The sequence below is a fragment of the Panthera pardus genome, unplaced genomic scaffold, assembly GCF_024362965.1.
Source record: "Panthera pardus isolate Hobbes unplaced genomic scaffold, ASM2436296v1 HiC_scaffold_25, whole genome shotgun sequence".
Lineage (NCBI taxonomy): Eukaryota > Metazoa > Chordata > Mammalia > Carnivora > Felidae > Panthera > Panthera pardus.
Genome location: NW_026526821.1, coordinates 78213953 through 78229805, shown reverse-complemented (window position 1 = coordinate 78229805; position 15853 = coordinate 78213953). Strand labels below are relative to the sequence as shown.

Here is a 15853-nt window from a genome sequence, read left to right as displayed (position 1 = left end):
TTTGTATGCAAAATCATTAGCTTCACAGTCATCATTGATTACTGTAGTATTTTACTCTTGCAATAATAAATATGTATCTATATATGTATTTCATCTACCACATAGAATTTCCACTTACAAAACACATAAGGAAAATGTATTCAAAATTACATCTAGAAAACTCACTCATTTTGGAAAACAAACATTTTAATACTAACAGTGAAACCAAGTCACATACCTTGTTTATATAATTGTTGCTGATACACTGATTAGATAGGATGGTGATGTCTGCTTTCACAGAATCACTGATTACACATAGTTTCAGTGATGTTAGATATGATATTCAAGTGGGCACTTGGTCAGAGCCAAAGTCAATTGTCAGATTATGGGTGAATTCTGAGGTTGAACCCAAACTTCAGAGTGTACCTAATATTTATTTGTTTATTATATAATTTGTCCTATGGCACTAATATACTATGTACATTATACAACACACACATACACACACACACACACACACACACACACACACACACACACACAATTTAAGCAGAAGATAGAATTTCTAACATTTTCTTCCTGGTGTCCAGTGAACGTTCTTGTGTACACCCTGGGATGTGTGCACCTCACTTTGGGGGACCACTGACCTATAATAAAGTTCAAGCTCCTTAACCTGGTGTAATAGAGCCCTCAAGATCTGGTCACTGTTTTATCTGTCACCTTTCCATGCCTTGACCTTATCCTCTAACGACACTGAATTACTTGTAGTTCCCTGCCTCTGTGTCTTTGCCCTGTGCCTAGCATGCCGTTTTCTTTCTACGCTTGGTTAACCCCATTCATCCTTTTGTCTCAATGCAGACATCACACTGTCCAGGAAGTTCCCTGGCACTCCGTTCTTCCTTTGAGGCTGTGTTAGGTGTTGCTCCTCTTGGCTCCCAAATTCATAGTGTGTAGTTCTATTCTTACACTTATTAATTGTGTTTTTTATTGTCAGGAGGGACCATGAACTGATTTCGCTTATGTTTTTGCAATCATGGAGGATTGTGGTTGAAATAGAAATTAAGCCGAGTTGTAGATAAATAGAAAATGTTGTGTTTTCTATACACTTGAGAGGTTTTCAGGCTGAGGTTTGAAACTGCCTTCTTTACTGACCCTGGCCCTTGGCACAAGGAATCATACTTTACCCAGGGGTTAGGTTCAAAGATGAATGTGAAGCTTTATATACATATATCATTAGTTATAGTGCTAAGAAGTAGGTGCACTGCTGAAAGAAGGTATTTGAGGAGAATTTAAAAAGGGAATGTTTTCATTCATTGTATTTTCTTTACTCTCACATACATTTCTGACACCAAGTATGTGGATTTTCCCCACACTGACCAATTCTCTGACACTAGCTAGGTATCCTCAATTCAATTCAATTCTAACACTAACCAGAATTAGCACAGACACCACAGTTTAAGGGATTGGTCCTACAAGAGTGCCCCCACTTCAGACGCCATTCACAGGTAATAGGTCCCCAAGTTACCCACAACTTCTGTTGGACGTGGCTACAGATTGGGAGTTCCCACAACCCCCTCCTTGGGTTTAATAAATTGTTAGAGCAGCTCACAGAATTCAGGAAAGATAGTTTACTTACTATTGCTAATTAATTAAAAATAATATTTTAAAGGATACAAAGGAACAGACAGATGAAGAAATACACAATGTAGGAGCTTCAGTTCCCATGGAATTGTCCTGTGCCACCCTCTTGGACCATGGAAGGGTTCACCAACCCAGAAGCTCTCTGAATCCCATACTTTGGGGATGTTTATGGAGGGCTTCATCAACTAGCCGTGATTTGATTATCAACTCCACATCCAGCTTCTCTCCCCTCTCCTGAGAACTGGGGGAGAGAAGGGCTGAAAGTTCCAAGCTTCTAATCATGGTCTTTCTGGTAGTCAGCCCCATCCAGAAGCCCACCAAAATTTGCCTTATTAGAACAAAAGACATTCCTATCACCCAGGGGATTCCAAGAGATTTAGGAGTTTTGTGTTAGATGCTCCTATCCCTCAGGAAATTACAAAGGTCTTAGGAGCTCTGGGACAGGAACAGCTGTCAAAAACTAATATTAGAATCAAAGATTTTCCTAGCACTCCTATTTACAAGGGTTTTAGGAGTCCTGTGTCAGGCAGGAGCAAGGGGCAGAGACCAGTATATACATTTCTTACTATTTCACAGGGACTACTTACCAGGGTGTAGGTAAGCCCTGAGGGACTTTGCTGTACTTGGGACTTCACTTGCAGGTTCTGTTTCAACTGCCAGACCACAGGAGGGAGTAGTTACAGCACCCAGAGATAGAGAAAACTGTATGGACAAGGTTACCTATCAGGAGCAGAGATCTCTAAAGTGACCCTACTGGGAAATAAATACTCTGACTTTGTTCTCTTGCTCTTCCGTCTTCTGCCAGGGCCCCCTACCTTTAGCTGAACCCGACTGGAAGACAGAAGGCAAAACAGCCTGTTGATGCAGTCCTGGGCACAGAGCATGGGAGGAGGGTGATGAGAGGCCCAGGAGGGTCCCAGTTTCAAAGCACCCTTGAAAATCCCTCAAAGCACCCCCAGCCCCTCCTCCACTTAGTCTTGATGTTTCACATATGAAACCTTTATTTATTTATTTATTTATTTATTTATTTATTTATTTATTTATTTATTTAAAATCTTTAAATAAGTGACTTGGCATAAAGTGATGGTAAATGCAAAAATCTTTCCTTTATTCCCTTTCCTCTGAGAAGACTGCTCTCTCTCAGCCATTCAACCACGGCTCTTTGGGTGAAGTGGTGGGAAATTCTATAATGTAGAAAATTAGCAAAATATCAGACATCACAAATTCAAATGCTTCAGGGGGCCAGACAGGTGATGAGAATCAGATCAAATAAAACATGGATGCAGGCAGATGCAGGCAGGCAGCGGGTGATCTCTGGTTCACTCTCCTAATGATCTCTTCTTTTATCAGCCTTTAGTTACTAGTGATGAGCAAGCAGTGTTGGCTAATCATTTCTGGATGCAGAATGGGATTGATATAAAGCAGTCTCTCCTAAACCCTTCTGAAAGACCAGTCCCCTTAATAAGTGTGGGCAGAGACTGGAAGCACTTCTGGGGGCCTACTGTGTGCAAGCACTGTTCTAAGTGCATCCCCTGAATTAACTCCTTTAATCCCTTCCAGGTCCCTACAAGATAGGAGTTATGATGATCACTCCTTTACAGGTGAGGAAGCTGAGGCACAAAGATGTTAAGGAGGGACCAGGTGATCTGCTACATCTCTTCAGCAGTACCTTCTGGGTGGAACTATCTAGCTTGCAAGAGCCAAGGGGATTAATTATTAATTTCTGAATCTGATTTGAATTTAACTTGGCTTAAAAAATGACTTGAGGTATGTAGAATAGTTCACCTTTGAAATATATTACAAATTATATCATTAAGAAAAGGGTAAATCTGGAAAGTAATAGTACCTGCATATTTGGCCACAATCATGGCTGCATTGACCTCCTGGGGCAGGAAGTCATAGCAGCCCTCTCTTAACTTGTTTGGATACCTTCTTGGGGCTCTTGTACTTCAGGTGCTCCATGGGTACCCTGCACTTGAGGCACATTCCCTTGGAAGAGCTAAACAGTGGGAGAAATAGGCTTCGTGGGAGGTTCTTCATTCTTGACTACCTTAACCTGCCACCTGCAGCTCCTCTGTCTTAGATAACCTATGAATATTTGACATCAACAATGAGTATTTAATCACTTCCAAGAAGTATCAACATAAGACAAACAATTATTTGCAAACTTCTAGCACTATGCCAAATAAAAGTGTTCAGAAAGGACATCTTGCCTTGTTCCTGATCTTAGGGGGCAAACATTCATTCTTTTATCATTAAGAATAATGTTACCTATACGTTTTTTATAGATGCTCGTTATAAAGTTAGGAAAATTTCCCTCTATTCTTATTTTTATCATAAATGGATATCATGAATTCAATAAGGTCACAGGATATAAAATCAACGTGCAGAAATCTGTTGCAGTACTATAAACCAATAATGAGGCAGTCGACAAAGAAGTCAAGGAATTCATCCCATTTGAAATTGCATCAAAACCCCTAAGATAACTAGGAATAAACCTAAGTAAAGAGGGAATAGTTCTGTATACTAAAAACTATAGAACATTTATTAACGAATTTGAAGAGGACGCAAAGAAATGGAAATGGAAAAAGGGAAAAGTGGAGGGTGGCATGCAGAAGAATGAAACTGGACCACTCTCTTACCCCATACACAAAAATAAATTCAAAATTGATGAAAGGCGTAAATGTGAGACAGGAAACCATCAAAATCCTATAGGAGAACACAGGCAGCAACCTCTTTGACATCGGTAAACAGCTTCTTACTAGACATGTCACTGAAGGCAAGGGGAACAAAAGCAAAAATGAACTGTTGGGACACATTTCCAAAGAAGACATCCAGATGGCTAAAAGACACATGAAAAGATCTCAACATCATTCATCACCAGGGAAATACAAATTAAAACCACTATGAGATACCACCTCACATCTGTCAGAATGGCTAAAATTAACAACACAAAAAACAACAACAGGTGTTGGTGAGGATGTGGAGAAAGGGGAACCCTCTTGCACTGTTGGTGGGAATGCAAACCGGTACAGCCACTCTGGAGAACAGTATGGAGGTTCCTCAAGAAACTGAAAATAGAATTACCCTATGAACCAGTGATTGCACTATTAGGTATTCATCCAAAGGATACAATAATACAGATTTGAAAAATACAGCACTCCATTTATAGCAGCATTATCAACAATAGCCAAACTACGGAGAGAGCCCCAATGTCCATCAACTGATGAATGGAAAAAGAAAAGAAAATGTGGTGTATTTATATTATGGAATATTACTCAGCCATCAAAAAGAGTGAAATCTTGCCATTTGCAATAATGTAGATGGAGCTAGAACATGTTATGCTAAGTGAAATAACTCAGTCAGAGAAAGACAAATATATTATTTCACTCACATGTGGAATTTAGGGAACAAAACAGATGAACATACGGGAAGGAGAGAGGAAAAGAGAGAAGGAAACAAACCACTAGAGAGTCTTAATAATAGTGAACAAACTGAGGGTTGATGGAGGGAGGCGGGTGGGAGATGAGCTAGATGGGTGATGGGTATTAAGGAGGGCATTTGTGATGAGCACTGGGTGTTATATTTAAGTGATGAATCACTGAATTCTACTCCTGAAGCCAATAGTGCACTGTATATTAACTAATTAAGATACAAAAATTATGTATATTAAAAAAATAAATGGATATTCAGTTTTGTCAAATGAAGTTTTCTACATCAATCAATCTGATCATGTAATTTTTATTGTTTAGCTTGTGGATATGGTGGATTACATTGATTGTTTAAAAAATGTTGACCCAGCTTTGCATCCTTCTAATAAGTCCCACTATGGTTATAGTATATTTTCTTACACATTCCTGGGTTGGATTTGTTAATATTTGTTAAGAATTTTTGCATGTAAGTTCATGAGAGATATTGGTCTGTAGTTTTCTTTTTTGCACTCTTTCTGTCTGGTTTTGGTTCCAGAGTAACACTAACTCCATAAAAGGAATTAGGAAATGTTCTCTTCTATTTTTTGGAAGAGATTGTGTAGAGTTGATATTAACTCTTTAATTGTTTGGTAGAATTTTCCAGTGAAACCATCTGGGCCTAGAGATTTCTTTTTTAGGAGTTTTAAAATTATGAATTCAATGCCCTTAATAGTTATAGGGCTATTCAAACAGTTTATTTCATAGACTGTTTGATAATTTGTGTTTTCCAAGGAATTTGTTCATTTCATGTAAGTTGTCACATTCAGGTGTGTAGAGGGTTTTTTTTGTTCGTTTTGTTTTTTGTTTTTTTGTTTTTGCTTTTTTTAGTGTTTCCTTATCCTTTTGATGTCTGCAGGGTCTGAGGTGATATCTCAATTCATTCTTTTCCTTTTTTTAATCAACAGCTTTACTGATGTATAATTGATATAATACAAACAAACCCTGCACGAATTTAATGTATGCATTTTGGTGAGTTTGGACATAGGCATACAATCATGAAACCGTCATCACAATCAAGGTAATAAACATATCCATCACCTCCAAAAGTTTCCTTGTGCTCTGCCTCTTTTGTTGTGGTAAGAACACTTAATATGAGATCTACCCATTTCACAATTTTTAAAGTACACAAGACAGTATTTTTAAGTGTAGGCTCTATATTATATAGCAGGTTTATAGAACTTACTCATTCCCAGCCTCTGGAAACTACCATTTGACTATCTGCTTCTGTAAGTTGACCACTTCAGAGAGCTCATATAAGTGGAATAGTACAGAATCAGCTGTCCTGTGACTGGCTGATTTCCCTGAGCATAATATCCTGTAGGTTCATCCATGTTGTTCCATATGGCAAGATTTCCTTTCCTTTTTAAAGGCTGAATTATATTTCATTGTATGTATATACCACATTTTCTTTATCCATTCATCTGTCAATGGACATATGGGTTATTTCTATATCTTGGCTATTGTGAATAGTGCTTCAGTGAACATGGGAGTGGAGAGAGGTCTTTAAGAACCTGATATCCAGAAATATATTTGTCCAAAAGAATTGAAATTAGGAAAATTGAAATACTTTGTCAGTTTACAAATTCTTTGCTCTATCCCTCCATTCTGCTGTTTAGTGTGGCGCAAGTTTGTATCTTTCCAAAGAATCAACTTTTGGGTTTTTTTCACCCTTCCTATCATTTCTTTAATTTCTTCTCTTATTCTTATGATCATCTATGTTTTTGAACCCATTCTACTCTTTTTTTTTTAATTTTTTTAAATGTGTATTTTTGAGAGAGAGAGTGAGACAGAGTGTGAGTGGGGGAGGGCCAGAGAGAGGGAGACACAGAATCGGAAGCAGGCTCCAGGCTCTGAGCTGTCAGCACAGAGCCCGACGTGGGGCTCGAACTCATGGACAGTGAGATCATGACCTGAGCTGAAGTCGGACGCCCAACCGACTGAGCCACCCAGGCGCCCCCATTCTACTCTTTTTTTAGAAAATGTTTATTTATTTTTGAGAGAGAGAAGGAGAGCAAGTGGGGGGAGGGACAGAGAAAGATGGGGTCAGAGAATCCAAAGAGGGCTCTGCGCTGACAGCAATGAGCCAGATGGGGGGCTCAAACTCACAAACTGTGAGATCATGACCTAAGCTGAAGTCGGATGCTCAACCGACTGAGATGCCCAGGCACACCTGGGCCATTCTGTTGCTATTTTCACCTTGTTAACTCGAATTATTTATATAATTAATTTTTAGTCTTTTTTCCTTATATAAGCACTTAAGACTACAATTTTTCCTTAAATATAATTTTTGCTATAGCCTAAAAGTTTTGTCATGTACTAAATTTTTTTTCTTTTTTTTAGGTAAAAGACTGACTCAAAGCACAAAACAGACTGATGGATTTTAATGTGATGGAGTGTGCAGAGTTCACTGAGATGGTTTCAGATTCTACATTCAGCCAACTTCTAAGAAATTATATAAGAAAGAAATATATATAAGAAATTATATATATATATACACACACACACACATATACACATACATACAATGAAATATTGCTAAGCCATCAAAAGGAATGAAATCTTGCTATTTACAGACATGGACGGAGCTAGAGAGTATTATGCCAAGGGAAATGAGTCAGACAAAGACAAATACCATATGATTTCACTCATGTGTGGAATTTAAGAAACAGAACAAATGAGCAGAGGGGAAAAACAAAAGAGAGAGACAAACTAAGAAACAGATTCTTAACTATAGAGAACAAATTGATGGTTATCAGAGGGGAAGCGGGTGGGGGGATTGGTGAAATAGGTGATGGGGATTAAGGAAAGCACTTGTCATGACGAGCACCATGTGACGTATAGAAGTGTTGAATCATTATATTGTATACCTGAAACTAAAGTAACACTGTGTTAGCTAAGTCTATGTTAAATAAATACTTAAAAAAGATAAAGAATATTATCAAAACATAGAATTAAATTTGGAAGTACAGACATTTTAAGTCTTTATTTTTTCTTTTAACTTTTTAAATGCTTTATTTATTTATTTATTTATTATTTATTTATTTATTTATTTATGAGAGAGGGAGGGAGGGAGGGGCAGAGAGAGAGGAAGACAGAGGATCTGAAGTAGGCTCTGTGCTGACAGCAGAGAGCCCAATTCAGGGCTTGAACTCACGAGCCATGAGATCATGACCTGAGCTGAAACCAAGAGTCAGATGCTTAACCAACTGAGACACCCAGGTGCCCCTAGTTTTTCTTCTTTTAAAATTCCAGTTGAGCATCTTTTCATGTGTCTGTTAGCCATCAGGATGTCTTCTTTGGAAACATGTCTATTCATGTCTTCTGCTCATTTTTTACTGGATTTTTGATTATTTGTGTTTGGGGTGTTGACTTAGATAAGTTCCTTATGTATTTTGGATACTAACCATTTATCGGACATGTCATTGCAAATATCTTCCCCCATTCTGAAGATTGCCTTTTAGTTTTGTTGATGGTTTCCTTTGCTGTGCAGAAGCTTTTTATCTTGATGAAGTCTCAATAGTTTATTTTTGCTTTTGTTTCCTTTGCCTCAGGAGACCTATCCAGTCAGAAATAGCTATGGGTGATGTCAAAGAGGTTATTGCTTATGTTGATGGTTTCCTCTCTCACATTTAGGTCTTTCATCCATTTTGAATTTATTTTTGTGTATGGTGTAAGAGAGTGGTCCGGTTTCATTCTTCTGTATGTCACCCTCCAGTTTTCCCAGAAGCATTTTTTGAAGAGATTGTCATTTTTCCATTAGATATTCCTTCCTGCTTTGTTGAAGATTAGTTGGCCATATAGTTGTGGGTTCATTTCTGGGTTTTCTATTCTGTTCCATTGATCTATGTGTCTGTTTTTGTGCCAGTACTATACTGTCTAAATCACTACAGTTTAGGTACTATAACTTGAAGTCCAGAACTGCAATGCCTCCAGCTTTGCTTTCCTTTTTCAAGGTTACTTTGGCTATTTGGGGTCTTTTGTGGTTCCATACAAATTTTTGTATTAGTATGGAATACAAATAGGGAGTTGTAAAATTCTGTGAAAAACTGGTGGTATTGTGATCGGGATTGCATTAAATGTGTAAATTGCTTTGGGTAGTATAGGCATTTTGATGATGTTTATTCTTCTCATCCATGAGCATGGAAATGTGTTTCAATTTCTTTCTGTCATCTTCAGTTTCCTGAATAAGTGCTTACAGTTTTCAGAGTACAAATCTTTTACATCATTGGTTAGCTTTATTCTAGGTGTCTTATGGTTTTTGGTGTAATTGTCAATGGGATCAATACCTTGATTTCTCTTTTTTCTACATTATTGGTGTATAGAAATTCAACAGACGTGGGGCGCCTGGGTGGCTCAGTTGTTTAAGCATCCAACTTTGGCTCAGGTCATGAACTCGCGGTTCATGAGTTTGAGCCCTTTGTCGGGCTCTGTGCTGATAGCTCACAGCCTGGAGTCTGCTTCAGATTCCGTGCGTCCCTCTCTCTCTGCCCTTCCCCCATTCATGGTCTGTCTCTCTCTCAAAAATAAACATTAAAAATATTTTTAAAGAAGAAATGCAACAGATATCACTGATTTTGTATCCTGCAACTCTATTGATTTGTGTATCAGTTGTAAAAACTTTTTGGTAGAGTCTGGGTTTTCTTTTCTTTAAAATATTTTTTATGTGTATTTATTTATTTTTTATTTTTATTTTTAAAATATTTTTTATGTTTATTCATTTTTGAAAGACAGAGAGAGATGGAGCACAAGCAGGAATGGGGCAGAGAGAGAGAGGGGACACAGAATCTGAAGCAGGCTCCAGGTTCTGAGCTGTCAGTGTGGAGCCGGACGCAGGGCTCAAACTCATGAACCGTGAGATTATGACCTGAGCCAAGTTGGATGCTCAACAGACTGAGCCACCCAGGTGCCCCATGTTTATTTATTTTTGAGAGAGGGAGAGAGAGAGAGAGAGAGCACGCAAGGGGGAGGGGTAGAGAGAATGGGAGACAGAATCTGAAGCAGGTTCTAGGCTCCAAGCTGTCAGCACAGAGCCCAATGTGGGGCTCGAAGTCAGGAACCACAAAATCATGACCTGAGCTGAATCGGGTGCTTAACCGACTGAGCCACCCAGGTACCCCTCCTTTTTTTTTTTTTAAATGTTTATATATTTATTATGAGAGAGAGAGAGAGGGAGAGAGAGAGGGAGGGAGGGAGGAGAGAGAGAGAGAGAGAGAGAGAGAGAGAGAGAGAGAGATGAACAGGGAGAGAGGGAGAGAAAATCCAAAGCAGACTCCATGCCTTTTGTGGGGCTCAATCTCATGAACTGTGAGACCATGACCCAAGCCTAAATCAAGAGTGAGATGCCCAATCAACTGAGCCACCTAGGTGCTCCTGGGTTTTCTATATGTGATCTGCAGATAGTGAAAGTTTGACTTCTTCCTTGTTGATTTGGATGCCTTTTATTTCTTTTTGTTGTCTGATTGTTGAGGCTGGGTACTTTGAGTACTATGAGAGTGGACATCCCTGTCTTGTTCCTGACCATAGAGGAAAAGATCTCAGTTGTTCCTGTTGAGGATCATATTAGCTATGGGTTTTTCACGTATGGCTTTTATTATGTTGAGGTATGTTCCCTCCAACCCTACTTTGTTGAGGGTTTTTATCATGAATGGATGTTGTACTTTGTCAAACGCCCTTTCTGCATCTATTGAAAGGATCATATGGTTCTTATCCTTTCTTTTATTAATGTGGTGTATTGTGTTGATTGATTTGTGAATATTGAACCATTCTTGCAAGCCAGGAATAAATCCCACTTGATTGTGGCGAACGATTCTTTAAAAGTACTGTTGGATTTGACTTGCTAGTATTTTGTTGAAAACTTTTGCTTCCAAGTTCATCAGGACATTGGCCTATAGTCCCCTTTTTTAGTGGAGTCTTTGTCTGGTTTTAGAATCAGGGTAATGCTGGCCTCACAGAGTGAATTTGGAAGTTTTCCTTCCATTTCTATCTTTTGGAACAGTTATAGGAGAATAGGTATTGACTCTTCCTTAAATGTTTGGTAGAATTCCCTTGTGAAGCCATCTGGTCCTGAACTTTTGTTTGTCGGGAGATCCTTGATTATTAATCAGTTCCTTTGCTGGTTATAAGCCTGTTCAAGTTTTCTACTTGTTCCTGCTTCAGTTTTGGTAGTTTATATGTTTCTAGGAATTTATCCATTTTGTCCAGATTGTCCGATTTGTTGGCATATAATTTTTCATAATATTCTCCTATAATTGTTTGTACTTCTGCGGTGTTGGTTGCTATTTCTTCTCTCTCATTTGTGATTTTTTAATTTGGGCCTCTTCTCTTTTCTTTTTGATAAGTCTGGCTAGGGGGCTATCAATTTTGTTAATTTTTCAAAGAACGAGTTCCTGGTTTCACTGATCTCATCTATTGTGGTTTTAGTTTCTATATCATTTATTTCCGTGCTAATCATTAGGATTTCCCTTCTTCTGCTGGCTTTAGGTTTTACCCCCCGCCCCTAGCTCCAATAGGTGTAAGGTTAGGTTGTTTATCTGAGATTTTTCTTGCTTCTTGAGGTAGACCCATATTGCTATGTACTTCCCTCTTATGACTGCTTTTGCTGCATCCCAAAGGTTTGGGACTGTCATGTTTTCATTTCTGTTTGTTTCCATGTATTTTTAAGTTTCTTCTTAGTTTTCCTGGTTGACCCATTCATTCTTTAGTAGCATGTTGTTTAACCTCCATGTATTTATGTTCTTTCCATTTTTTTCTTGTGGTTGACGTCAGTTTCATAGCATTGTGGTCAGAAAATATGCATGGTATGATCTCAGTCTTTGTGTACTTGTTGGGGCCTGATTTGTGACCTGGCATGTGATCTATTCTGGAGAATGTCCCACGTGCACTCAAAAGGAACGTGTGTTCTGCTGCTTTAGGGTGGAATGTTCTGACTATATCTGTTAAGTCCATCTGGTCCAGTGTGTCATTCAAGGCCATTGTTTCCTTGTTGATTTTCTGCTTAGATGATCTGTCCATCATTGTAAGTGGGGTGTTAAAGTCCCCTAGTAGTATTGTGTTATTCTCAACAAGTTCCTTTATGTTTGTTGTTAATTGTTGTATATATTTGGGTGCTCACAAGTTGGAGCTATAAATATTTACAATGGTAAGATTTTCTTGTTGGATAGCCCCCTTTATTGTGATCTAGTGCCCTTCCTCGTCTCCCGTCACATTCTTTGGTTTAAATACAGTTTATCTGATATAAGTATTGACACTCTGGCTTTCTTTTGACATCCATTTGCATGAGAAATGCCTCTCCATGCCCTCACTTTCAAATTGTAGGTGTCTTTAGGTCTCAAACAAGTCTCTTGTAGGCAGCATATAGATGGGTCTTGTTTTTTTAAATCCATTCTGACACCCTATGTCTTTTGATTGGAGTGTTCTGTCCATTTGCATTCAGAGTAATTATTAATAGATATGTACTTAGTGCCATTTTATTTCTTGTTTTGTCCTTGTTTCTGGAGATTTTGTCTACTCCTTTCTAGTCTGTGTCACTTTTTGTCTTTCCTTTCTACTCAAAGAGTCCCCTTTAATATTTCTTGCAGGGCTGGTTTAGTGGTCATGAACTCCTTTAATTTTTGTTTATGTCAGAAACTCTTCATCTCTCCCTCTATTTGGAATGATAGTCTTGCTGGATAGAGTATTCTTGGCAGCAGATTTTTCTTGGTCAGCACATTGAATATGTCATGCCACTACCTTCTGGCTCGCCATGTTTCTGTTGAGAAATCTGCACGTAGCCTTATGGGTCTTCCCTTGTGAGTTAGGGACTTCTTTTGTCTTGTTGTTTTTAGGGTTTTTTCTTTATCACTGTGTTTTGCAAATGTAATTACATATGTCTTGGTTTTGGCCTGCTTTGGTTGATTTTGATGGACCTTCTCTATGCCTGCTGGATCTGTATATCTGTTTCCTTCCCTAGATTAGGGAAGTTTTCAGCTATAATTTCCTCAGAGAATCCTTCTATCCCCTTTTCTCTCTCTTCTGCTTCTCGACTCCTATGATACTAATGTTATTATGTTTGATGGAGTTTCTGAGTTCCCTAAGTGTACTTTTGTGAATTTTTTCTGTTTTTCAGCTTCGTTATTTTCCATAATTCTATCTTCTGTATCACTTATTCATTCCTCTGCTTCTTCCATCCTTGTGATCATTACATACAGTTAATTTTCAAATCTCAGTTATTGCATTTTTTATTTTGGCCCTCTTGTTTTTTAGCTGATTTATCTCTGCAGTAAGGGCCTCCCTGTAGTCCTCCATTCCTTTCCCAAACCCAGCTAGTATCCTTATGATTGTTGCTTTAAATTCTCCATCAGTCTTGTTACTTATACCTGTTTTGATTAGATCTCTGTCACCTTATCTTGTTCTTTGATTTGTGATGACTTCTCTGTCTTGGCAGTTTGTCTGAGTCTCTCTTCTTCTCTGTGTTAGAAAGCTTGTTATATTTCCTGCTCCTGTGTGTAATGGCTTTATAAAGAAGAGGTCATATAGTGTCCAGGGCCTGGCACTTCAGGGAGTGTCTGTAGTGTGTCCTGCATGTGCTCTGTTGTTTTGTTTTGTTTTGTTTTGGCTGCTCTATCCCTCAGGCCAGTCATCTGCAGAGGTTTTTCCTTGACTGCAATGAGGAGTGTTTGAACTTTGGCCAGAATGTGGCAAGTTTTAACTAGGTGTGCTCTAGTCTGCTTGTTAAATGAGACATGCTCCTTCCACTGGAACTGAGGCCTTGCAGAACTCTCTGGTTGGGAGATATGGTGTGGGAAGGGGTTTCTTTTGGTCTTCTGGGGAAGGGGACCTCTGCACTGGGACTGAGGAAAACTTGAAAGAGAAGAGCAGTAGCGACAGAGTGTAGGTGTGTGGGGCCTTGTGTAAGCAGACTACGCAACTAGTGCTGGTGCTGTGCTATTTACTACAGGTGGCTCTGTTTCTATGCTGAGGGGCGGGAGAGGGAAATGGCACTCACCAGTTGCTTTGTTCCCAAGAGGCATCACTGTGCATGCTGCCTTTCTGGGAAATATTCTGAGAATGTGAATAATCACCTATCCTGTGCATCCCCGGTGTTTTTCAGATCACTGTTTTCACAGTTTGCCTGCAGGTTGTTTGCCTTCCTTCTCTCCAGAAGCAGCGCAGTCCCCTCTGGGCTGTATCCCAGCCAGACCTGCTGACTTTTAAAACTCCAGGCTTTAGGGATGGACTGTGGTGGGAGCCTGAGCTGGTCTTCTGGGGGAGGGTCCTGCCATGCTGGGATAGTTGCAAGCTAGATGGAGAAGGCAGTTGCGCCAGAGCACAGGGGCATGGGACTTGGCATAAGCAAATTAGGCAGCCAGTGTTTGTGATGCACTGCTTCCTGCAGGTGGCTCTGTGTTTATGCTGAGGAGGCAGGGGGAGGGAAATAGTGTCTGCCCTCTCCTTTGTGCCCAAAGAGGCATCTCCCGTACTCTGCCTCTCAGAGATGTGCTCTAAGAAGAGTGAATGATTTCCCTCTCTGTGCCCCAAGTGTTCTTCAGATTGCTGTTTACACACCATCTACCCTCACCCCCAGGGCTATTTGCTTGCCTTCCCTCCAGGAGTAGGGCAGTGCCCTCAGGGCTCTACCCCAGTCAAGCCCACCAAGCTTAAAATTCATCTTTAAGCCCCACTATTTTTAAGAACTCATAAAATTCAGCCTCTTTCATTTTCCCAGACAATGGCTCTGGGGAAGGGTTCTCCTTGTGCATATCCCTGTGTGTTCCACTCCTTCTCTCCTTTCTCCGCAACCAGGGCTCCCTTCCCTCTGCAGCACCCATGATCCCTTTCTCCCCTAAACTGCTTCTCTGCACTTCCTACCTTCTGCAATGTGGCCTCTTCTCTTTCTCTAGTTGTGCAGTTTATTCTGTCAGTCTTAGGTTGATTTCTGGGGTATTTAAAATGATTTGATAATTATCTAGTTGTGTTCGAGGGATGAGATGAGCTTAGAGTCCTCCTACTCCACCACAATCTTAGCTCTCTCCTCCATTTTTAAGTCTTTTAATAAAGATTACCAAACTGCAAAAAGAAAAAAAGACTATAAAAGGGTTCCTGAGACTAAAAATTTTAAGAATAACTGGTCTAGCTTATTGTAAATTTTTGTAAATATACCATCTGTGCTAATTTTTAGAGACAGGACTCCATATATGTCCACTAAATCAAAGTTCCTAAGTGTTTTCTTATCATGTATTTCTATACTAAGTTGTATAGTTGTGTGTTGTTTTGTTTTGTTTTGCTTTTTTGCTGTAGGTCCAATGTGGAGCTTGAACTGACGACCTTGAGATCAAGACTCGCATGCTGTACTGACTGAGCCAGCCAGGAACCCCTCTTTGCTAAGTTTTTGAATGCCTGACCTACCAATGATCTGGGGAGGTGAACTGAAATCTTCCACTTTGATGATAATTTGTCAATTTCTCCCTGTAGTTCTATCAATTTTTGCTTTGTATATTTCAAAGACATTTGATTAAAGCAAATTGTCTGGCTTACTAGATATGTGATCTATGGCAATTTACTTATTTCCTCTGGGCTTTATTTTTCTCATTTGTAATATGTTGGTAACAATAGTATTACCTAATACAGTTGTCAGTAAATATTTGCTATTGGTATCTTCACAACAGTGATTAGTGAGGGAGCAGAAAAAGAGAACAGTTAGCTTTATTCAGTTGCACTTTTGGCCAGGGGAGAAGTTGGGGGAGAAATATAAATGATTAAGGATATTAAAGTGAAAAAATAGTAGT

General features: G+C 39.2%; 1 long non-coding RNA gene across 1 annotated transcript; it reads left to right on the top strand.

Annotated features, from left to right (window-relative positions):
* Positions 1-13817: 13817 nt before the first annotated feature.
* On the top strand, positions 13818-15606 carry LOC109264043 (uncharacterized). The gene is made up of 2 exons (XR_002078564.2): positions 13818-13962; positions 15366-15606. It is a non-coding gene; the product is annotated as an uncharacterized LOC109264043 (long non-coding RNA).
* Positions 15607-15853: the final 247 nt, after the last annotated feature.